This window comes from Abramis brama, assembly GCF_963993115.1.
Source record: "Abramis brama genome assembly, chromosome: 15".
In the NCBI taxonomy this organism is placed as follows: domain Eukaryota; kingdom Metazoa; phylum Chordata; class Actinopteri; order Cypriniformes; family Leuciscidae; genus Abramis; species Abramis brama.
The window spans coordinates 35,462,688-35,488,390 of record NC_139977.1 but is presented as its reverse complement, the minus strand read 5'-3'; the positions used below and the strand labels follow the sequence as shown (position 1 = coordinate 35,488,390).

The window sequence follows — 25,703 nt, the reverse complement described above, 5'->3', positions numbered from 1 at the left end:
TAACATCAATTTAAATCTACAGTAAGTTACTGGCAAGTAGCTGCCAATAATACTGTAATTTCTACAGATTTTTTTAACAGTGTACTCTCACAAAAACCCACGAGGTCAATATGCGTGGATTTCACTTTCATACAGATGTGCGATTGTGTGGTCTGTTCCCGACCGTGTCAATCAAACGCTGATTCGGCGGAAACACTTATTAGTGAAACACTTCGAGGCTTCGTTTGGCCATAGTCACCTGACATGGGTGTTTTAATTTGAATCACGCTTCGGATCAGTGTTTCGAAACATCTGTCGCAAAGCTTCGGAACGACTGTTTCGCGTCAGCCATCCCTAGCTGGATCTACAAGGTATGGACTGAGATTTTTATTCTGTGAACTTGAAAGAATGACGATATTTATTAATTGAAGCCCAATAAAGAAAGACACTGTTTGCATCTTACATAGCCTTGCCACCCGTCCCGGTTTTCCAGGGATTGTTCTCTTTTTTTGAGCGACAGTCCCGGAAAATTTATATTCTTTCCCGGGACACGAATTGTCCCGTTTTTTTTGTGAAAATGTATTTCTATGTTACTGTGTTTTCTTCATGGTTGTGTACATCCAATCCTGTGTCCAAAACTTTTATTTGATTGGAAGCTCAACGTATATCGCCTAGCAACTGCCTGTGCTGTCGGTCGGTCGCAGCCGTCGCACGCATCCACATTCCACACACGTCCAGGATATCGCGTCCAGGATGAAACAGTTCCAGTTGCTAGCTAGCTTTTTTTAAACGTTCTATTTACTCAGTTTTGTGAAATGGGGGGAGAGACGGACGAGGAGGTGGTGCCCATTTCATGATCCAATCGGTTAATGGTTAATCGTGCATGCATGCATATATATATATATATAATACAGGGCTCTCAAGTGTCACTCATTTCGGTCTTTTGTCACGCACTCCAGCCACACATTGTATTTCTCACGCAGAAAAAACTATGTATAATATATTTAATATGCCGCAGCGCCCAACATTTCTCTGGCCGCGCCGCTCTCGCTATGGGAACGGCAGGAGTCAATCCGTCTCCCCTGGAATTCTTAGTCGAGCCTGTCACTTATCAGCCAATCAAAAAAAGAAAGGGGCTACACAATAGCCAATCAGAAAATAGCACTATTGTATCTGGGTAAGATTTAACGCAACAACCAATGAAAAAAAGCATATCCTGGAATTATTCACTTGATTCTGCTACAGCGTCGTCTTCCGAAGTTTCGTTCACCCATAGAGGAAACCTCTGGAGCTCCGAGCATCACTTTGAGCACAGAGTAAGTCGTGATGATCTCCTGTTTTAATGTTACAACAAATTCACAGCTTGTTTGACACAAACATTGACAACTTGACTGCTGTTAGAGAATGTTTCCCAGATAATTAGCATCAGTTTTTCATGAGTGTCTGTAACTTAGTTAGCCAACAGTAGACAACACCTGCTCAGAACAAGTAGCCTAGTCTAGGCCTAGTCATATTTTTGTTATCACACAATGACTGACATATTGTCACATTATAAACATCTCTCTCACCGAATAGGCTTAATCATTTTATTAGCTCTAAATAAATGAAAGTGTATTACATAGTCGATGTTATACACTACAGGCCAAACGTTTGAAAACATTACTATTTTTAATGTTTTTGAAAGAAGTTTCTTCTGCTCATCAAGCCTGCATTTATTTGATCAAAAATACAGAAAAAAACTTAATATTGTGATATATTACAATTTAAAATAATTGGTTTTCAATTTATTATACTTTAAATTATCATTTATTTCTGTGATGCAAAGCTGAATTTTCAGCATCATTACTCCAGTCTTCAGTGTCACATGACATCCAGTCGATCACATGATCCTTTAGAAATCATTCTAATATTCTGATTTATTATGAGTGTTGGAAACAGTTCTGCTGCCTAATATATTTGATGAATAAAAGATTAAAAAGAACTGCATTTATTCCTAATAATAATAAAACAATTCTAATAGTAAAAGTCTTCTTTACTATCACTTTTTATCAATTTAACACATCCTTGCTGAATAAAAGTATTGATTTATTTCAAAAAAAGAAAAAAATACTGACCAGTAGTGTATATTAAAACATTTGCTTCTTTTTTTTATTATTATTATTTTTTTTTTACTTTTTATTTATCAAAGTATCCTAAAAAAGTATCACAGGTTATGAAAAAATATTAAGCAGCAGAACTGTTTCCAACTTTGATAATGAATCATCACATTAGAATGATTTCTAAAGGATCATGTGATAGACTGGAGTAATGATCCTGAAAATTCAGCTTTGCATCACAGAAATAAATGATAATTTATAGTTTAATAAATTGAAAACCAATTATATGAAATTATAATAATATATCACAATATTTAAAAATGTCTGTATTTTGATCAAATAAATGCAGGCTTGATGAGCAGAAGAAACTTATTTCAAAAACATTAAAAATAGTAATGTGTCCAAACGTTTGGCCTGTACTGTACAGTAGGTCACTTTTAAAATCATGTCATATTTTATAATTATATCCTGGCCATGGATGCATTAATCATTGCATCTGTCTTTCAAAGATGTCAGGTAAAAAGCAATTAAAGGGGGGGTGAAATGCTATTTCATGCATACTGAGTTTTTTACACTGGTAAAGAGTTGGATTCCCATGCTAAACATGGACAAAGTTTCAAAAACTAAGTTGTACGTTTGAAGGAGTATTTTTGTTCCAAAAATACTCCTTCCGGTTTGTCACAAGTTTCGGAAAGTTTTTTTCGAGTATGGCTCTGTCTTACGTAAGATAGAGCGGAATTTCCTTATATGGGTCCTAAGGGCACTTCTCCGGTAAGATCGCGTGCGCACTCGTAGACCAGAGCAAGAGAGTGAAAGCAGTACGCCCATCAAAGCGCCCTGCCCGGCTTTTGGAAGTCAGTGTCACCAAAGAAGTGTGTTTTTGGTTGCCAGGGCAAGACAACCCTGCACAGATTCCCAAAGAACCCAGCGTTAAGGCACCCGTGGATGGAGTTTGTTTTCCTGAGCATAAACGGAGTTGTGCAAGACTGTTGTTCCCTGCATTTCGACGATGATTGTTTTATAAACAAAGCCCAGATCGACGGATTTGCAGATCGTCTAATGCTTAAGGATCGAGCAGTCACAATGATAAAGGTTCGCGGTCGTGCGTTGGAACCGGGCGGTGAGTAAAACTGTTGAACAAATGTCTCTGTGTGTTGTTAGCTCGGCGCGTTAGCACAGCTTTAGCTCCGCCCACACGGCCCGCCCCCAGCCGCTCGTTTTTTTCCGGAAAGACTCGGTACAGCCATCTTTCAATTAAAAATATAATAAAACTAAAGACTTTTTGGAGATATGAAGGATGCAATATTACTCTATAGGTACTCAAGATTAACAGGAGATTGAGTGAAAATGAGCATTTCACCCCCCCTTTAAGCATCCTCTCATTCGCCCTGAGAGGAAAGTCCCCTAAAAAGGCCAGGTTAGAGGATGCTGGCCCAGAGAAGGTGGAGAAAAGGGTAGATCCATTAGAGGAGGAGACAGTGCAGGTGGGAGGCAACAGTCCAAAAAGGCAACAAACACTTACAATAAACAGCACCAGTCATAATCTCTCTCTCTCTCTCAGAAATTGAATAAATAAATGTAAATGTATGTAAATAAATGTATTTGAGCAATTATTAATAACAAAAACACTAATAATATTATTAATGAAACACCCCCACTCCCATGACCCGTCCAAAAAATAAGGGGGGGTGGGGTGTCACTCTTGCCTGTCTTCAAAACTTGAGAGCCCTGTATTATATATATAGGCTATGGATATATAATGCTATTTTGATTCACAAACATCAGTGTCTGGAATGAAACTGCAAATAAACATGTAGTGATTTTGTTTTCAGTAGTAAAAGTTGTTATAATATTTTGTCTGTACTGATGTTTTTATTTAGCCCTTACTGCTTAATCATAATTTGATAAACTTACAGTATGACAAAATCTGAGTATTATATCACTGTATTTCTGGCTATTCACATTTTCCTTTCTATAACACTTGTGGCTTTAAATGGGTTTATATTGTGGAGTTTGGCTGAGTGCTGATGCGGTTGCATGTGCATTAACTGCTAATGATGTTTAATGCATCTGTGTTTGGTGTTTCTGGAGTTAATTCAGGCTATAAAAGAACGTGAGCAGCTCATAAACACCATCATCTCCTGATGAGCAGCGTCTTCAGTCTTCCGTCTGATTCCCGGTAAGATCATGTCGTCTCATGTGGGATTTATTGTGTCGTTGTGTTTTAGCCTTTATTCAAACGTTAGCACATGTTGTTCAGCTTGTTGACTCTCTAGTGTGCTTGATTATGTGTAGAAGAAAATAAAGAAATTAAGATGGAATTGTTTAAAGCAGGTTTGGAAGTTTTCTTTAAGGTCCTGTCGGAACCACTTCCCATTTCAGGTTCTTGAGATTAATTTGATGATGATGTGATCAGTTCATAAACTTCATCATCTGTCTTGTAGTTTGATGTTCATTATGATTCCAGGTAAGATCATTAGATCATCTCATCCGTGAGTTTATATAGTCAACTATCTTTGTATTTCAGCCTCTGGTATCACTGTGATCATTTGCACTTAAACGAGTTCCTTTAATTAATATTGAGTGTGATTTCAGTCAGTCAGCAACACAGATTTCCATTTCTTAAAGAAAACAGGCTTGCAGAGCAGCAGAAGAATCAATATTTTAGAGAGATCAGAGTATATGTGCTTTCTCTCGCGATCATTCATGGGTTTCTGATTCTACTGAGGATATCAATAAACACTGAGTGAACTTTAAAAATGAAAGCATCAGATATAAAGCGTTTTCAGATTCAGTCGTCGTAGTTGAGCCGAAGTGTTTGTGAAAGTTAGACTGGTTTTTCAAACCACCATTGTTAGTTAATTGTGTCTTTAAGGTAATTACAGTTTCACACGTTGGATCAAATTGTTTGTCTGTAATCTCAGGCATTTCCTACATTAGATCCACAAGCTTTAAGATGTGTGTTTTTACAGTGAATGAAGAGCAGTGGAAACTTGTGAAACATCTGTCAGTCTGTGTGTTGCTCCACAAACTTCTGCTTTGACCTGCAGACGAAACACACACTCCTGTCAGTAACGTAAGTTCTTCAAGATTTACTCCTAGTTTAATAAACCATTGTACACTTGCAGCTGTGCTGGACTGAATATTCAGAACAACAGCATTCAGAATATTCTTGCTTCTGTGATATTGTTCAAATGGAGGATTTACAAACTTTAATCTTTCATTTCACGTATTTCAAGCTTTCTAACATTACACACATCTCCTCTAAAGCAAACTGAGGAAACTTTATTTCAACAGTCACACAGAAAAGTTATGGCATGTTTTTAATAAATTAGTAAATAGTAAATGCATTTTTTTAACTAATGACTGGTTTGTTATTTAGTGTTGCCTGTCAAGATTTCATGAAACAATGGCCAGCATCGACGGATCAAGTGGAGTAGATTATGAAGATGAATGGACCCGTCAGATTGAAGAGATTGTCATGAAACATGAGTGTTCAACAATAATATTTATCATGATCTTTTCAGGCACTGAGATTCTAGTCACGATCTTAACTCTGTTAGAGTTGTGTGCTCTTATCAAATCTGATCGCTCCACTCCAGTGTTTGTTTTTAATTTGATTCTTTCAGATCTCATTCAGATCATTTGTATATTAATAATAATATTCACAGGGCAGGGGGGTGAAGTATATTTGCATAGTTTGATTGTGGGTCTGTATTTTATGGCATGTGTTGCTTTTGAACGATATCTTCTGGTTTCTCCTCCTATCTGGTACAGATCTCATTCACTAAAGGTCTGCTGTCTCGTTTCTGTGATCATCTGGTTTGTTCCTCTGATCTTAACAGTCATAGACTTTAGCGAACTGACCATATTGATCATCTGTTTAATCCCCTACCCGATAATCATTCTGTGTTTTGTTGGCACTTGTCGCGGTCTTTCACGCGCAATATCACTTACTCCTCTAAAGCGCAAACAAATTCTGGGTAGTTTGTTCTTGGTGCTTCTGACTTACACTTTTCTCATCCTCCCCAGTCTAATCGTGATCGTTATAGATGATATTTTAGGAGCTTACAACAGTGTAGGTGTTTTTTTTTGTCTCATGTTTCTGAACTCACTGGCTGACTGTGTATTGTACGTGTTCTTGAGGCCTGATGTTGGAGGGTTAATGAATTGCTGTTGTAGAACTGACACACATCAGTGTTCGACACACAGCTGGGACGAACACTCTCGAGACAGTAGTGCAGAGTTTGCCTGCTGTGTTTCAATGCAAAAGCCTGTGTCTCATTCACAGACCGCCTGCTGTTCAGTTTAAACATCTGCACAAGTCAATAGCCGCGTTTCCATTACCCTTCAAATTGCAATTGCGAATTGAAAATACGCCCAATGGAAACATGTCAACAAAAACACTCCCATTTATCGCAAAAAAGTTTCTCCGCTCGCATGAGGAGGTTTTTCAGGCAATTCGAAAAAGAAATATTTTGCAAAACTTCAATGGAAACAGTTTTTGTGCATTTACAGGTCAGCTGACGTAGACGACGCGGTGTGTTTGGACATAAGACGAGACAGAGCTCTTTTTGAAATTCATATAAGACAAAATAATTACAGGAATAATGGATTCTAAACCTCAAATAAATGCCACGATCAAGACCTCGAAGCAGATCTGAGGGAGAAACACCCAGAAACTCATATGAGCCGCTCACACGTATAATAAGGGCCGTTCCTAACCATTAATGCTTTGAAAACACACACACATCTCCTGCGATTAATAATAATGGCCAGTGCAGTGGCCGGGATATAGTACATAATCCTACCAACGTCCATTGCCATGGTTTTTGGAGTGATTTTACTTATCGCGAGTGGAAAAATGAAGTTTTAGTCGCATAGCATCGGTTAATGGAAACGCCGTTATTTCGCAATAGTTTTTTGTCGACATTTTAAAAAAAATCGCAAAAGTTTTGCTCAAATCTGTGATGGAAACGCGCCTAATGTCATTCTCACTGCACACACCCTTCCTTTCTGTGATATTTAGGTTTATTAGAGATAACTCTTGACCCATAAAACTCAAAACTCAATTGCTCTGCTTGCGCTCCATTAAACACATACGGTAAACAGAGTTTTATTAAATATGTATTGATGTGCCGTCGATGCTTCTGCTGACGATCTGTATCATACGATGGAGAGGAGGCTTGTATAAAGCACGGTTTATTCTCATTAATTCCCCCGATAGACTGACAGATCAACAACATCAAGTAGTTTAATGTCATAGTCTTGCTTGTGTTTCTAATGCATGTACATTATACTCTTTTACCAAATAACTACTATTCACGCTATTATTCACAGCACTTGAATATTGTTAGTTTAACTTCTATTGTTGTCCTCATTTGTAAGTCTGCTAAATGATTAAATGTAAATGTATTAAAAAGATGGTTCACTCAGAAATGAAATGTACAATGTAAATTGACAATGTACATATGCCCTCATGTCGATCAAAAGCTGGATAACTTCCTTTCTTCTGTAGAACATAAAAGACAATATTTTTTGTCCATACATTAGAAGTCAGTGGACAGTTTCGGGTGAACTATCCCTAAAAAGACTTGTTTTAAAGTGCACAAAGTAGATTAGAAGAGTACTAAGTTTATATACAAATATTAACCAGAGCTTGCATGGAAATCAGAAAAGGAGTTATTTGTAATATTGTTGTGTCTTTATCGAGTCAGAGACTGTCCTGTATTCAGGAAACAGGAACACGAGTATTTTGGTGTTGATAAAGGGACCTTGAGCATTACTGACGGGACTGTGGAGGCACTGGCTATAGCTTATATAGCTGATATACACTCTATTAGGACACAGATGTGTTTGTAGAGGTTAATTTCAGCCACTGTTGTCAACACTGCTGTAGATTACTGTAGTCACTCAATGCCAATAAACTATTCATCGTTTTGAATATGTGAACTATTACAGTTGAAACTTCATTACCTTTTTGCAACAAAAATCAAACAAAAAAAATCCATTAAACATGTTGCGATTATAGAGGAGCGAGCACTGATATTTTCAGTTCCATTCCTTTTAATATTTTTATAAAATATGCATTATCCGTGTGTGAGTGGCTCAACTTTAAAACTTGCCTTCTCATCTTTGGACCCTGCATTAACATTTCTTATGAAACTTTTTTTAAACATAACATGACAAAAATTGTCCAGTGTAACTGATGTATAGATTAATATCTTGTCCTCGTTCTTTTTCTCTATCATATTTTTCAGCTCATTGTTAACTCTTCTTACCTCATTTGTATTCTGATGACATTGAACATATTGTTAATAAATTTTGTATATTGTATGCAAAGTTGTATGTCATAAACTGTCTGGAGTCAAGACTGTCACCATCCCTATTATTTTACAAGATCGATACTGTACAGCAATGGTAGATACTGGTAGCACACTCTCTCTCATTAAAAAGTCAACCTGGGACCAGATGAGCAAGAATGAGTCATATCAGCCCTGTGGTGGTCAAGCATTTGTTCTCGCCAATGGACAGCAGCAGACTGCAATTGGAAGAGTGACTTAGAAGTGTGAGATCCAAGGATGTAAGATGGAGCTAACATTATACATAATGAGTGATGTGGATTTGACTGTGCCAATCATCCTAGAGATGGACTTTCTGATGGATTCTGGATTGACTTTAGACTTTCAGAGATCACAATACACCATACCCGCCAGAGAAGGAAGAGCTGAAGAAACTTTCCCTTTCTTGCCACATGGATCCCAAGCGACAGTACATTTTTATATAGCTGTACCCATCCCTCCTACATCTAACGAAACCCAGTTGATCATCCAAAAACTGGTTCAGCAAGCTAATACTAATGGTCAGTTCAGAATACAATTGGAAAAGTTAATGTTGCAATGGCCCGCAGTATGCACTCATGAAATAGGACATTCCAACATGGTAAAACACCAAATCCTCACAACTGATGAAGTACCAGTCAGAAAACGCCCATATAAAGTGTCTCTGGACAAGCAGCAGTTCATTGAATCTGAAATCAATAATCTGCTAACCAAGAAGATTGTCAGGCCATCAGCGTCTCCATGGGCAGCACCTGTCGTAGTAGTGCCTAAGAAGGATGGTAGTTCAAGATTGTGTGTAGACTATCGGGGTTTGAATGCTAAAACTCACCTCGATGGATACCCTATGCCACAGATCCAAGATATTCTGGAATCCTTGCATGGTGCCACAATATTCAGTACACTTGACCTAAAAAGCGGGTACTTTTTTATAGACCAAAACTGAAGAGCATTATGTCCATCACAAAGGTCAAGGTAGTGGTCAAGCTGGATAAGCGGACTAGAGCACGAATTGGTTTTCTGTTTTTTTTTTTGCGGTAACCTGTGAAAAGTCCAGATTGATGCCCTGCCTCTGGCTCTCCAACTTGGACTTCAGGGTTACTGGTGGAAGCTGGAGATGGCGTGGTCTTGTGTGCCTCTTCGGTAATCAGGTCTGAAAAATACAGAACATTCATTGCAAAATGTTGAAGATATGTATGGATTATAAGTTATAGTTACTGAGTTACAGACATGAACTCTACACTAAAATAATTTATAGACCAATTTGTGTTATATTTCAAATTGAACAGTATTAAATTACAAATTACCTTTATTCATTGTAGACACTACCTCCTTGGTCTGATCAGGAGCCAAGACATCATGCATTAACCACATGGTGCCAAAGGAGGGGTCAAGTAATGCAGCTTTTAGGTAGAGAGGGTCTGAGAAGGGAAGGGTTGCCGCATCATGCTCACAATCTTCCATCCTTACATTTACAAAGATCCCCTCGAATCTTTGTAAATGTAGGCCTGCAGGCTATGAATAAAGCCACCCAAGTAGCACACTATGGCCCGGTTTCACAGACAGGGCTTAGACTAAGCCAGGATTAGACCATAGATCAATTAGGACATTTAAGTAATTTTTATAAACATGCTTAGAAAAAAACATTACCGATGTGCATCTTAAAACTAAAAAGGCACTGATATATTTTTAAGATCAGTCAGTGCAAGTTTATTTCAGTGGAAACAGCTCAGACTTACATTTTAGTCTAGGACTAGTCTTAAGCCCTGTCTGTGAAACCAGGGGTTTGTCTTTTTAATTCTCTAAATGGTGATTTAATGTGTTTTTAGAGTAATGTGCACTGCCATTTCTCCTCCAAATATGGTGTGTATTATGGCATCCAAACAGTTAAATTTTGCTCTCATGTGACCACACTATATTCTCCCAGTATTTCACTGGCTTTTCCAAATGTTGTGCAGCAAACTTTAAATGAGCTTCAACATGCTTTTTTTCTTCAGTAATGGAGTCTTGCATGGTGAGCGTGCATACAGGCCATGGCGGTGGAGTGCATTACTTGCTGTTTTCTTTGAGAACACACTACCTGCTATCTGCAGGTCTTTTTGAAGCTAATGGTTAAAAGAAAAGCACCAATTCAATTCTGTATTATGGCCCCAACAGTGCTCACTGGACCATTCAGAAGCTTATGGTGCGTTCACACCAAATGCGAATTTAATTATTTGTGTGAGTAGATTACATACAAAGTCAATGCAAAGACACGAATAGACGAGAATTCGCACCGGGCGGCGCGAATGACGTGAATTGGGCGACGCGTTTGCCGCGAAAGCTCGTCAATCGTGTATTCCGCACAAGTTGAAAAATTTCAACTCGAGCGGAAAATTCACGTGAAGACGGTGAAATTCACCGAGTTGAGTGCGCCTCTGTATGGTGCTGTGAACTATTATTGCCGTATTTGGGACTTCCACAACAAGTACAGAGCAACAATATCTTTTATTTCAGACATGACAGAAACATATGTCAGAAAGAAACAATGATGACACTCCTTTTCGTGGGATGTTTTATTCGCGAGTGACGCGGACACGCGAATGGACACAAAGTGGTCAAGCGTGTAACTAGACGCGATAGACGCGAATTTGACGCTCTATTCGAATTTGGTGTGAACACACCATTAGAATGGTGCCTATAACCAATGCCATCATTATGATTTGCAACAATTAGGTTGCGAAGGTCTTGAGACAGCTCTTTGCTTTTACCCATCATGAGATGTGTCTTGTGTGACACCTTAGCAATGAGACCTTTTTGTAGGCCATCCGTTGGGACTGAACCAGCTGTTATTAATTTCCACGGACAGGGGGCTGGATTGCTTTTTAATTACTAATAGTTTTCTGCAATTGTCTTGGCTTTCAGTGCCTTTTTGTGCCTCACTTTCTTCATGTGTTCAATACTTTTTCCCTGTGTCATTTCACATTATTACACATAACTTAATTTCTGAACTTATTTTTGTTTGTTTCTTTGTATGTATGGTTTACTTGGGTTGTTATCAACATCTGGTGAAAATTTCATGTCAATAGCACCTTTGGAAATATATTTACTGAGAAAAATGATGACGTGTTCAATACTTATTTCCCCCGCTGTATAGTTTTTACTTTTGATTTACAGTGAGGAAAATAAGTATTTGAACACCCTGCTATTTTGCAAGTTCTCCCACTTGGAAATCATGGAGGGGTCTGAAATTGTCATCGTAGGTGCATGTCCACTGTGAGAGACATAATCTAAAAAAAAAAAAACAGAAATCACAATATATAATTTTTTAACTATTTATTTGTATGATACAGCTGCAAATAAGTATTTGAACACCTGTCTATCAGCTAGAATTCTGACCCTCAAAGACCTGTTAGTCTGCCTTTAAAATGTCCACCTCCACTCCATTTATTATCCTAAATTAGATGCACCTGTTTGAGGTCGTTAGCTGCATAAAGACACCTGTCCACCCCATACAATCAGTAAGAATCCAACTACTAACATGGCCAAGACCAAAGAGCTGTCCAAAGACACTAGAGACAAAATTGTACACCTCCACAAGGCTGGAAAGGGCTACGGGGAAATTGCCAAGCAGCTTGGTGAAAAAAGGTCCACTGTTGGAGCAATCATTAGAAAATGGAAGAAGCTAAACATGACTGTCAATCTCCCTCGGACTGGGGCTCCATGCAAGATCTCACCTCGTGGGGTCTCAATGATCCTAAGAAAGGTGAGAAATCAGCCCAGAACTACATGGGAGGAGCTGGTCAATGACCTGAAAAGAGCTGGGACCACCGTTTCCAAGGTTACTTGGTAATACACTAAGACGTCATGGTTTGAAATCACGCATGGCACGGAAGGTTCCCCTGCTTAAACCAGCACATGTCAAGGCCCGTCTTAAGTTTGCCAATGACCATTTGGATGATCCAGAGGAGTCATGGGAGAAAGTCATGTGGTCAGATGAGACCAAAATATAACTTTTTTGTCATAATTCCACTAAACGTGTTTGGAGGAAGAAGAATGATGAGTACCATCCCAAGAACACCATCCCTACTGTGAAGCATGGGGGTGGTAGCATCATGCTTTGGGGGTGTTTTTCTGCACATGGGACAGGGCAACTGCACTGTATTAAGAAGAGGATGACCGGGGCCATGTATTGCGAGATTTTGGGGAACAACCTCCTTCCCTCAGTTAGAGCATTGAAGATGGGTCGAGGCTGGGTCTTCCAACATGACAATGACCCGAAGCACACAGCCAGGATAACCAAGGAGTGGCTCTGTAAGAAGCATATCAAGGTTCTGGCGTGGCCTAGCCAGTCTCCAGACCTAAACCCAATAGAGAATCTTTGGAGGGAGCTCAAACTCCGTGTTTCTCAGCGACAGCCCAGAAACCTGACTGATCTAGAGAAGATCTGTGTGGAGGAGTGGGCCAAAATCCCTCCTGCAGTGTGTGCAAACCTGGTGAAAAACTACAGGAAACGTTTGACCTCTGTAATTGCAAACAAAGGCTACTGTACCAAATATTAACATTGATTTTCTCAGGTGTTCAAATACTTATTTGCAGCTGTATCATACAAATAAATAGTTAAAAAATCATATATTGTGATTTCTGGATTTTTTTTTTTTAGATTGTCTCTCACAGTGGACATGCACCTACGATGACAATTTCAGACCCCTCCATGATTTCTAAGTGGGAGAACTTACAAAATATCTTGCAATTTCTATAATAAATTTCCTCACTGTATATATACAATACAGTTCAAAAGTTTGGGGTCAGTAAGATTTTTAATGTTTTTAAAAGAAGTCTCTTCTGCTCACCAAGGCTGCATTTATTTGATTAAAAATACAAACAAAAACAGTAATATTGTGAAATATTATTATAAATCAGCTGTTTTCTATGTGAATATACAGTAAAGTGTAATTTATTCCTGTGATCAAAGCTGAATTTTCAGCATCATTACTCCAGTCTTCAGTGTCACATGATACTTCAGAAATCATTCTAATATTAGGATTTGATGATTAAGAAACATTTATGATTATTATCAGTGTTGAAAACAGTTTTTTACATTTTTATTTCATGATGCTATGATAAATAGAAAGTTCAAAAGAACAGCATTTATCTGAAATCTAAAGCTTTTGTAACATTAAACACTACCGTTCAAAAGTTTGGGGTCAGTAAGAATTTTAATTTTATTTTTAAGAAATAAAATAAATCAATACTTTTATTCATCAAGGATGAGTTAAACTGATCAAAAGTTACAGTAAAGACATTTATAATGTTAGAAAATATTGGTAACACTTTATATTACGACCCGCAAACAACTGCGTAAGTAAACCGAAATTACGGTGTACGTTTCTGTAATTATAGTGTACCTCCGTGTAGGTATGAGGGAACAATATGTTAAGTTTTTGGTAATAAAGGGGTACAACCAGATATGCAAGCAAATTATTTATAATGTAATTATTTTAAAACTAACAGGTACCTATTCTGTTCATATATTCCAGGCAAAAATTTTACGTCTGTTGTATATAAAAGTTTTTATCACATTTCTAGCAAAATATGTTCTTGTGCAATGTAGTTACATGGTAATTTTGACATCTGTTGGTTGTAAATTAAACATATATATATATATATATATATATATATATATATATATATATATATATATATATATATATATATATGGCTGTATGTAAGCACAGTATGATAAAAATTTTATTTATTGGCTTTTCTTACTAAACTACTTAACGTTAAGCCAAAAAATGTTTGTTTCTGCTATGATTTTAATTTAAAACGTACCATGTAGTACTTACTTACCTTATCACATTGTATTGCAATGACACTTAAATGTCAGGGCAAATATACTGTGTAATTAAAACGTTTTTTTTTTTTGTTTTGTTTTGTTTTGTTTTCTTAATAAGAGTACCTTTCTCTGTTATTACTGTGCAAATAGTGTTGTTTCGTATTGTTACATAGTAAGTAGTGTTTGTTACCCGTTTCAACTGTGTATTTACAGGGTAAGTGCAACTCCTGCGGGCTGTAAATTAAAGTGGCGCTCGTTACCCCCTTGTTCTGTGTAGTTACAGGGTAAGTGTAACTCCTGCGGGCTGTAAATTAAAGTGGCGCTCGTTACCCCCTTGTTCTGTGTAGTTACAGGGTAAGTGCAGTAAATATACAATAAGGAATCCCATTTAATTTCTGACTTTTATTTTACAAAAAAAATTCAAAACACCTTTTCATCTTAATAAAACACTGTCTTTTCTACAGTATATTCAAACAACAAAGTAACAAGTAACTTTTCTTCTTCTTTCTTTTCTTGCTCTTCTTTTTCTTAACTTCCACTGGGGACTCTGAAGTTGAGGAGTTGATGGAGTCCCATTGGTCTTGCTGCACTGCAAAAATATGAATATATACTGTATACATGCTCTTAGCAAGCTACACCTTCAATTTTAAGTTGTCGAAAAACATTTTGTGCCACCTGATATTACTGTAGTAACTGTAATTTCGAAGAAAACACATTTTGGTGAAGTTTGAGGCAGATCATGGGGGGGTTGTGATATTTTATAGTGATAATGACTGTAGTGCAGCAGAAAATGTTTTTAAAAAAGGCATAGTTGTTCTGACAGCAACAAAAAACAAAAAAGCATGAAATACAAACCTGAGGGCTGTGGCACTATAGGAACAGTATATCTTTGTGCCATTGCAGATGGGAAAGCAGACTTCATCATTTCCTTTTTCAAAAAAACGCACTCATCTTTGAGCAAGGTGATCTCTGCTTTAAGAGTGATAATCTTATCTTTGAAAGAAAAAAGAAAAAAAGAAAGATTAGATGTTTAAATTTTATTCCTGCTCTACTCCAGGGCTTATACTTGTGACCACTTTCCTAAATTTTAAAACATCAAATTGAAGAACTAAACATCACATGTACTGTACATTATAAATGCACTTGTTAATATGTCCAAACACAATTCATCAAGTTCCGTTGAAGCAATGTTCTTGTACCTAATTTATAAACAAACTTATTGCATTACACATTAATGTTGGAATGATAATATACATAATAAATATGAAGTTGTGGCTACATAGCATCATAGACTTCATAAAAATAAATATTGCACATCTATCCGCCTTATTTCCAACGCGGAAGTAGGCTAAGTGATGTGACGTATTTCCCTTGACGTCCGTTTCAATATTCATGGGAGCATGCATAAAACATGATTTAAACAGTTATGGTAAAAATGTACTACACCTGCCATGTATGAACCAATGGGAGGATGAAATTAATAAGTGGCCTGATATATCATAAGAAGATATATTTAATCATTGTTTGTTGTTGCTCGGGGGTGACCGGTATTCAATGCGCAATTATATACCAATATATTTACAATGGGAAAGTCAGTCGAGTGTTTTTACATGAAATATACCAAGACCTTTTTAACCTTTTCAGGCATATGTTTAAAATGTCACAAAAATATTCAGTATTGTTTTTGTTTTAGGAAATTATTTGCTTATTAAAAAAATGTTTTTCCCATTTAAAACATAACAAAAGTACACGTAAACACATTAAAGGAGAACTCCAGTCAATTTTAACATTTTTTTGTAAATTTGGAGTGCTGTCAGTACAGAGAACAACGACAAAAATCGGTGTTGCCTACATCATGTTATCCTCTTTTAAAAATTTGCACCCTGTTGACTTCAATGAGGCAATATTTAAACCTGCTTTTAGCCTCTTAACATCCTTGATGTGTCATTACAAGTGCACAGCCAATGTGAGTGATTCCTTCAAAGAGAAAACACGGTGAGTGTGACTGCAGTAGATGTTAAAGATATGAATAAAAGTGATGTTAATTCAGCCAGCGCACATACCTGTATTTATTTCCTGTTTTCGGTTGAAGTCCAAAGTGGACGCGCGTGATCATAGGTAACTAAGCAACAGTGGAAACTCAGACTGAACTTGACAATCGATTACTTTGGACTTCGACCGAAAACAGGAAGTAAATACAGGTATGTGCGCTGGCTGAATTAACATCACTTTTATTCATATCTTTCACATCTACTGCAGTCAGATTCACCGTGTTTTCTCTTTGAAGAAATCACTCACATGGCTGCTTTTTTGTTTTTTGTTGCTGTCAGAACAACTATGCCTTTTTTAAAAACATTTTCTGCTGCACTACAGTCATTATCACTATAAAATATCACAACCCCCCCATGATCTGCCTCAAACTTCACCAAAATGTGTTTTCTTCAAATTTACAGTTACTACAGTAATATCAGGTGGCACAAAATGTTTTAGAGTGGAGGATTGTTCGACAACTTAAAATTGAAGGTGTAGCTTGCTAAGAGCATGTATATATATTCATATTTTTGCAGTGCAGCAAGACCAATGGGACTCCATCAACTCCTCAACCTCAGAGTCCCCAGTGGAAGTTAAGAAAAAGAAGAGCAAGAAAAGAAAGAAGAAAAGCAAGAGAAGCAAATAAAAGGGGGTGGGGTGGGGTGGGGGGGGGGATATAATGTGTTACTTTGTTGTTTGAGTATACTGTAGAAAAGACAGTGTTTTATTAAGATGAAAAAGTGTTTTGAATTTTTTTTGTAAAATAAAAGTCAGAAATTAAATGGGATCCTTTATTGTATATTTACTGCACTTACCCTGTAACTACACAGAACAAGGGGGTAACAAGCGCCACTTTAATTTACAGCCCGCAAGAGTTACACTTACCCTGTAACTACACACTACTTAACAATACGAAACAACACTATTTGCACAGTAATAACAGAGAAAGGTACTCTTATTAAGAAAACAAACAAAACAAAAAAAACTTTTTAATTACACAGTATATTTGCCCTGACATTTAAGTGTCATTGCAATACAATGTGATAAGGTAAGTAAGTACTACATGGTACGTTCTAAATTAAAATCATAGCAGAAACTAATTGTTTTGGCTTAACGTTAAGTAGTTTAGTAAGAAAAGCCAATAAATTCAATTTTTATCATACTGTGCTTACATACAGCCATATATATATGTTTAATTTACAACCAACAGATGTCAAAATTACCATGTAACTACATTGCACAAGAACATATTTTGCTAGAAATGTGATAAAAACTTTTATATACAACAGACGTACAATTTTTGCCTGGAATATATTAACAGAATAGGTACCTGTTAGTTTTAAAATAATTACATTATAAATAATTTGCTTGTATATCTGGTTGTACCCCTTTATTACCAAAAACTTAACATATTGTTCCCTTATACCTACACGGAGGTACACTATAATTACAGAAACGTACACCGTAATTTCGGTTTACTTACGAAGTTCTTTGCAGGTTGTACATCTGCTTGTTACCCCTTTATTACCCAAAACGTACTCGGTTACTAACGTAACCTCGGTTCTCTCTAGAAGAGGGAACGAGTACTGCGTTGAAAACGCTACGGGAAAAGTCTCTTTTCACGAAACACTGAAGCAAAAATTATCCTTTAATTTTTCATATATGTAAAACGCGTTGCGGCAGCAGCAGACAGCTGAAGCAAGACGGCTTGTCTGCTCATTGGCTGCTCTGCGGCAACTGCATAAGCCTATCGAGCGAAGGCTGATGCAACATCAGACCAATGAGGGCGCTTCGCGCCCTCCTCGCCACTTCCCGCCGAGACGGGCGTGGCCTACCTCTATAAAAGGAGCTCGAGAAGGCTGATTCACTTGATTTTGATCGCCGAAGCGAACCAGAGTGAACCAAACGCACGGCAAGGGAACGCAGTACTCGTTCCCTCTTCTAGAGAGAACCGAGGTTACGTTAGTAACCGAGTACGTTCTCTTACGAGAGTTCTCTCGTACTGCGTTGAAAACGCTACGGGAACCCCTTGCAAAACGCCGTGCGTGCTGGGATAAGAACACTGATCACCGGAAGCTATTTCAGGCATACAGTGCATAATCACCAGATAGACTCACACAGAGTCAGGGAATAAGGGCGGGGCCTTAATTCCCTATACTGTAGCGTCCGCGGGCTTAACATGACCCCACAGGGAGAGTCTAAGACAGGAGGGGTTCCCTCCGTCCTTATATAGACATGTCCACAGACGCGAATATGACATCACATAGCCAGGGTAGGGAGCCTGCACTAATGTGGGAAAACGTGGGTCTTACACAGTTCTGCCCAGTATGGTCGGTAGCGCATTGCGCCTGTAAATAGATTACACCGACAAAAGCTTAGCCTGTAAGGCGGGAACCTCTAGGTTATAAACCTGATAAATGTAGACGGAGAGGCCCAGCCTGCCGCCGTACATATATCCTGTAAGGAAATCCCGCTGGACCAAGCCTACGAGGAGGCAACGCCTCTCGTAGAGTGCGCTCTGACTCCCAACGGACATTGAATGCCCTTGGCAGTATAAGCCAGCGCTATGGCGTCAACTATCCATCTGGATAGACTTTGTTTCGAAACAGCCGTTCCTATGGAACGTCCGCTGAACGAGACAAAGAGCTGCTCTGTCTGTCTAAAGGCAGCAGAGCGGGATGTATAAGTTCTTAAAGCCCTAACAGGGCAAAGAAAACTCGAGTCCCCTTCCTCACTCGACGCCGGCAGGGCAGCCAGGGAAATAACCTGAGCCCGAAAAGGCGTGTTGAGGGATTTCGGCACATAGCCGTGCTTAGGTTTGAGTATGACTTTAGAGTCATTAGGACCAAACTCCAAGCACGTCGGGCTCACGGAGAGCGCGTGCAGATCCCCTTTGCGCTTCACTGAAGCGAGAGCCATCAAAAACACTGTTTTGAAAGACAAATGTTTGAGGCTGATTGACTGGATAGGCTCGAAAGGGGCACCTTTCATGGCCGCCAGGACCGTAGAAAGGTCCCACATAGGGACTGACGGAGGTCTGGGTGGATTCAGTCTCCTAGCTCCCCTGAGGAAGCGGATGACTAAATCATTCCTTCCTAGTGACTGACCCAGCGTTGAACCGGAGAACGCTGAAATAGCCGCCACATACACTTTGAGCGTGGAAGGGGATCTGCCCTTATCCAACAGCTCTTGTAGGAAGGAGAGACCCTCCGTTACCTCACATTCGAGGGGTGAAAGGCTCCGAGCTGTACACCAGCCGGAGAAAACCGACCACTTTGAAGCGTAGAGTCGCCTGGTTGACGGCGCTCTAGCCTCCGTGATGGTATTCATGACTCCCTCTGCGAGACCAACGGGTATCCGTTGAGCGCCCACACATGAAGGGACCACAGTTCCGGGTGTGGGGGCCAGATCGAGCCCCTGGCCTGCGAGAGGAGATCTCTCCTCAACAGCACTGGCCATGGAGCGATGTCTGCTGACTGCATCAGAACTGGGAACCATGCCTGGTTCTTCCAGAACGGTGCTACAAGCAGCACTGGGCATTTTGTTTTCCTGACCCGTTCCAACACCTGAGGCAGGAGGGAGACGGGGGGAAAAGCGTATAGCGGGCAGCGCGGCCACCTTTGGGACAGCGCGCTGTCGGTCTTTGAAAAGAATGCGGGGCAGTGAGCGTTTTCGTGGGACGCGAATAGGTCCACCTCCGCTTTGCCGAATCTCTCCCACAACAGCCGGACTGTTTGTGGGTGTAGAGACCATTCGCCTGTAGGAACGTTGTTCCTGGACAGTCTGTCCGGGCCCACATTCAGCAGCCCGGGCACATGTACTGCTCTCAGCGAGCGTAAGTTGTGCTGAGCCCATAGTAGGAGGCATTTCGCCAGCCTGTACAGGGGTTTGGAATTCAGACCGCCCTGGCGATTTATGTAGGACACCACTGCCATGTTGTCCGAACGGACTATGACGTGTTGGTCCTTGATGTGGGGACAAAAACGCATCAGCGCGTTGTGCACTGCCAGCATTTCTAGGCAGTTTATGTGTTGGAGCTTTTCTCGTTCCGACCATAGGCCGAAGAACGGTCTGCCCTCGAGCAGCGCTCCCCATCCCGAGGTGGATGCGTCCGTAGACACCATCCTCACCCTCGAGGAAGTCCCCAGGCTTACACCTGATTGGTACCAGTCGTTTGCCATCCAAGGCACCAGGGCTGTGACACAGTCCTGATCGACCTTGAGGCGTAAATGACCGGACACCCACGCTCTGCGCGGAACCCGCGCTTTCAACCAGAACTGCAGCGGGCGCATGCGGAGCAAGCCCAGCCGGAGAACTGACGATGCTGAGGCCATGAGACCCAGCATTCTTTGAAATTTCCTGAGCGGAGTGAAAGCGCCGCGGCGGAAAGACTTCGCCGCGCGCTGAATGTTCAGCACGTGCTGTGGCGACAGCCGCGCTGTCATAGACTGTGAGTCCAGAACTATACCCAGAAACGGAATCGTTTGACTGGGGTTCAGTGAACTCTTCGCCCAATTGACCGTGATACCAAGATTCTCGAGGTGATCGAGTAAAATGGCTCTGTGCTCTATGAGCTGAGATCGTGATTGGGCTAGGATCAACCAGTCGTCCAAATAGTTCAGCACTCGCATGCCTCTGAGTCTGAGAGGAGCGAGCGCTGCGTCCATGCATTTCGTAAATGTACGAGGTGCCAGGGACAAGCCGAAAGGCAGGACTGTATACTGGTATGTCTGACCCTCGAAGGCGAATCTCAAGAATCGCCTGTGATGTGACGCTATCTGTATTTGAAAATACGCGTCCTTCAGATCTATCGACATGAACCAATCTTCCCGGCGAACATGCGCGAGAATTTTGCTGGTTGTGAGCATTTTGAAACGGCGTTTCACTAACACTCTGTTCAGTCGTCTTAGATCCAGAATGGGTCTGATACCGCCGTCCTTTTTGGGGACTAGAAAGTATCTGCTGTATATCCCCTGTTCGCTTTGAGCTCGGGGAACAAGTTCTATCGCCCCTTTGCTTATCAGTTTTGATATTTCGGCGCGAAGTAGGTGTGCTACTTTCAGCGGTACCGAAGTTTCGACGCGCGCTGTGAAGCGCGGAGGGCATCGAAAAAAACTGTAGTGAGAAGCCTCTCTTTATAATGCCTAAAACCCAGTCCGAAACCCCTGGAAGCGCTGCCCATGCATCTGCATGGTTGGCTAAGGGCCGGATACAGAGCGCGCTCTGTTCGCCGTGTGACAGAGGTGCTACGGGGCTCACAAACGTAGGCGTTATGCCTGCGGCATTTGAGGCGGGGGGGCGCGCTTAATACAGCGGGCGGAGCGCTCGTCCTCGACCTTACAACAGTGCTTGGCTGAGTGAGGGAGGGCTGCGCGAGTCCCGTGGGACTCATGTGTGCGAGTAGATGTGGGCTGGGAGCGGACACATTTACTGCTTTGGGCGCGCTGCCTGTGTAAGCAGCGCGCGCGCTCATAGGTCTCGTTTTTACAGAGAGCCTGTGATCTGATAGACATAGTGTTCGTGGGCACTGAGTAGTGGGCACTTTTACTATGTGGGGAGCGCAATCGACCTGAGTCGATTTTATTTGCGCGAGCCCTAAGTGCAGGGCTGTGCTTGTGTGTAGGGATGGGCACTGAGAAGTGGGCATCGACACTACATTTATAGCACCATCGGCTGTGGCCGGGACACCAGAAAATACCGTGAGTAAGTGTGGGCGCGGGAGAGCAGGCACAGTTACTGCAATGAGTGCACTGTCTGTCTGAGCAGAGTGAATGCACACAGGTTTCGTCTTTACAGAAACCACAAGGCATGCAGAACATAGTGTTTGTGGGCACTAGGCAGTGGGCACGTTCACTATGTTGCGTGCGTGATTGACCCGAGTCGAATATATGAGCGTGGGCCCTGTGTGAAGGGCTGTGCTAGTGTGTAGGGATGGGCACTAGCAGTGGGCATCTTCTCTACACATATAGCATCATCGGCCGTGCTCGTGGGCAGCAAAAAACACGTCTGCAGTTGTCTCTCGGGGAACAGAGTGATTTGCATTCGGCGGCATAAATATTTTCTGCCGGCCGCCCTGGGGTTCGAACCTCCGATCGCCCGCGCGCAAGTCTAAGAATCTACCACTGGACCACAGTGAAGATGCATAGACAATGTCAGCGCGAGTATTATCCACACTGGCGTTTGCTTGCAGGCATGTACCACATGCTCGTGGGCAGCAAAAAACACGTCTGCAGTTGCCTCTCGGGGAACAGACAGAGTGATTTGCATTTTCAGACGCCTGCAAAATGCCAGAATGTGAGAAGAGTGGAAATCGCCCAGTTTCAGCGGGGCTGAAAACACTCCATTCTCCTTTCATCAGTGACGCGCGGGAACCGTAGAAACGGTGTTCGGTTGCAGGCAAGCGGGTACTACGCGCTCGCTGGCTGCAAAATGCATCTCTGCAGTCGCCTTCAGGGGACTTACAGAGCAAAGCATTGGCGGCATAAAGATATATGCCGCTAGACCGGGATCCGAACCCCGGTCTCCCGCGTGGAGAACCTATAATTCCACCACTGAGCCAAAGGGGGATACAGGCTTTGAAAGCGGCGTCAACATGTATTCTTCGGCGTTTGCTGGCAGGCAAGCGTGTAACAGACTCACTTGCTGCAATAATATTTCCAGTCGCCGAACAGGGAACTGAGAAATGTGAGAGAAAAGAGGTCAGACCGACCAACGGTGGGACTAAGAACACTCTTTTCTCCTTCGCCGGTGAATGACGCGTGCAGAGGCAGGGTAGCTTTTCTTGTAACGTAAAGAAAAACTAATCCCGCCATCCGCTTCCAGGAAGGGCAGCCTCGGAAGGATGCCCGGTGAGTCCTCAGAGTCACCGTAGGCAATTGGCTCGGAGTGAAGGCGTTCGCCGTCAGCGAGCGCGAGCGCTGCATGAGAAGGCATCTTGAAAAAGACGCAGCTCTTTTAGGGGTGTGTGTTGCAAAGCGAACACACACACAAACACAAGAACAAGAATGTAAAGGATATGGCGTCGGAAAGCGCAGCAGGTACGGCGGTAGAAGGCGGCGTTGGCCAGCGGCTTCAAGGGCTCGTCCCGCTGAAGTGCTTGCATCAGACGACGCGTGCTTCCTCGTGATCCAGCGATGCGTGCGCTTCGCTGAAGAGATTAAAATCAAGTGAATCAGCCTTCTCGAGCTCCTTTTATAGAGGTAGGCCACGCCCGTCTCGGCGGGAAGTGGCGAGGAGGGCGCGAAGCGCCCTCATTGGTCTGATGTTGCATCAGCCTTCGCTCGATAGGCTTATGCAGTTGCCGCAGAGCAGCCAATGAGCAGACAAGCCGTCTTGCTTCAGCTGTCTGCTGCTGCCGCAACGCGTCTTACATATATGAAAAATTAAAGGATTATTTTTTGTTTTAGTGTTTCGTGAAAAGAGACTTTTCCCGTAGCGTTTTCAACGCAGTACGAGAGAACTCTCGTAAGAGAACTTAACATATCGTTCCCTTATACCTACACGGAAGTACACTATAATTACAGAAACTTATGCAGTTGTTTGCGGGTCGTAATATAAAGTGTTACCAACCTGTATCTCACCTGTGAGAAGAAGAGAGGTGTAGAACAATCCAGAGTGTTTGTAAAATCACACTGAAGATATAAAGATAAAGTCTTGCTGAAATAAAGAAGTGAGAATCCTGGAGTCAGTCGCCGCTGGAGAGAGTTCAGTTTAATCTTACAGTCTGTGGTTTAACTAGTGTGCTGACTGTTTTATACTGGAGTTTGGTGACAAAACTGGTGAGAGGGGTGGAGACAATTACAGGGGACACACTAAATAGTTTTGCTATGTATTCCCCTACTTTTATGAATAAATATTAATAAATATTACAATAAGTACTACAGCGTCAGCTTGTACACCTGAGAGTTTAGTGAAAACCACAAAAACATGTAGTTAAAGAAGTTTTCCAAATATTTCCTTTTTCTCCCTGCCTACACAGATCCGTTTCCATTTCATACTTTATGTACTGCTAAATACAGCGTCTGTTTGTACAAGAATAGAGTTCAACATAAGCCTATAGTCTAGTTACTGTTCAATTAAGTTCAAGTTCAAACAATTTCCGAAGAGGAAGTGTGAGTGAGTCAGTATTGTTTGTGGATGTCATGTTATCCGTGCCAGAGCCATAGAGAGAAAGAGTTGCGACACTCTTTGATGTCGCCGCTATGGCTGTCACGTGGTTCATGTAAGCCGCAATAGTTCCAAAACACACGCTGGCTGTCATGCTCTTCTATGGGACAGACAGCAGCGATTGCATTATTGAACGGTAAATATAAAATAAAACACACACCCAAGTACTTTTTCAGCTGTTATTGCATTATTGCATTTTGTTAATGTCAGTTTTGCATTTGGAGATAAGTTTTAGGCTATATTTTTGGAGGGAAAAGCTGGTGTTCATGTTCGCATGGGTAGTAGCACTGGCTTTAGCGGCTCTAACTTAACTTTTCCATATCATTCATCTGATGATGGACGTCTCATGATATTTATTTTAGCACAACTGGGCTGTATTAGGCTATTGATTCCCGTGATTTTGCTTATAAATTTTGATTCAGCCATTACACCTTCGTGATCACGCAAAGAGGTCTGCCGTAGCCGTCCGTTCAGAGTTCGCTTAAATATTTTTTAGTAAACAATGACAGACAACAAAAATGTGTGCTTGTGTGTGAACAAGAAAAACAAAAACCAGGGGCAGGTGATCCATGAAACAGACAGGACTGGTGATCCCATAACAATCCTAGAGGTCCAGCATTGTTCTCACAAGCCGCTTCACTCAAGACAATAAAACATAATGAAAAGTTAGTATATCCCAAAAAATTAAATTAAATAAAAGTTGCTATAAAGGTGGTAGCGATTCATTACCGAACTCTTACTGTCACAGTGACAGCTGACGAAGTCGCGCTAGCTAACTAGCTAGCGCAGTGCTTGAAAATTGGTTGAAACATCCAACATAAAATATAAATAATTACGCTGTGCATGTACAAATGAAGACCAGTATAAGCATCGCAAAGGGCCTCTGATACAATATAGACAGCTGACAATTCAAAAGAGGTCGATATCTCAACAACTTAACTCTGGAACAACTCGACGCGCAGCATTGTAAGTGAATGGTGTCCAACGCCAAAATGACAGTGTTTGGAACTATTCCGATCTTCTAATCCCGGAAGTAGGCGGTTAAAAGCGCCGCCATTGTTTACAACGGAGGTCTATGGGAGTGTCGCAACTCTTTCTCTCTATGGCTCTGATCCGTGCTACTTCCACTTTGTGTGGAAGAGTTAGAGTCAGACCTTAGTTTCAGTAGTCATGTCAAAGCAATAACTAAATCAGCATACTATCATCTGAAAAATATTGCAAGAATTAGATGCTTTGTTTCCAGACAAGACTTAGAGAAACTTGTGCATGATTTCA

At 41.0% G+C, this 25,703-nt stretch overlaps 1 protein-coding gene and 1 long non-coding RNA gene across 3 annotated transcripts in view; one reads left to right on the top strand and one right to left on the bottom strand.

The window, feature by feature from the left end:
• Positions 1-280: 280 nt before the first annotated feature.
• The window catches only part of LOC311096817 (vitelline membrane outer layer protein 1 homolog), a 35,009-nt gene continuing 9,586 nt past the window's right edge, over positions 281-25,703 (top strand). Inside the window, exons 1-3 of the mRNA XM_084136217.1 lie at positions 281-350; positions 4,167-4,254; positions 5,048-5,151. The gene's annotated coding sequence lies outside the window, so the exon portion shown is untranslated. The remainder of the gene's footprint in view (positions 351-4,166; positions 4,255-5,047; positions 5,152-25,703) is intronic.
• Positions 14,614-23,971, bottom strand: LOC311096749. Of its 2 annotated transcripts, none has more exons than XR_014609086.1 (3): positions 23,832-23,971; positions 15,087-15,224; positions 14,614-14,820 (listed from the first exon to the last, which is right to left on the bottom strand). It is a non-coding gene; the product is annotated as an uncharacterized lncRNA (long non-coding RNA). The 2 variants fall into 2 exon arrangements; XR_014609087.1 differs by having other exon boundaries at positions 23,843-23,971.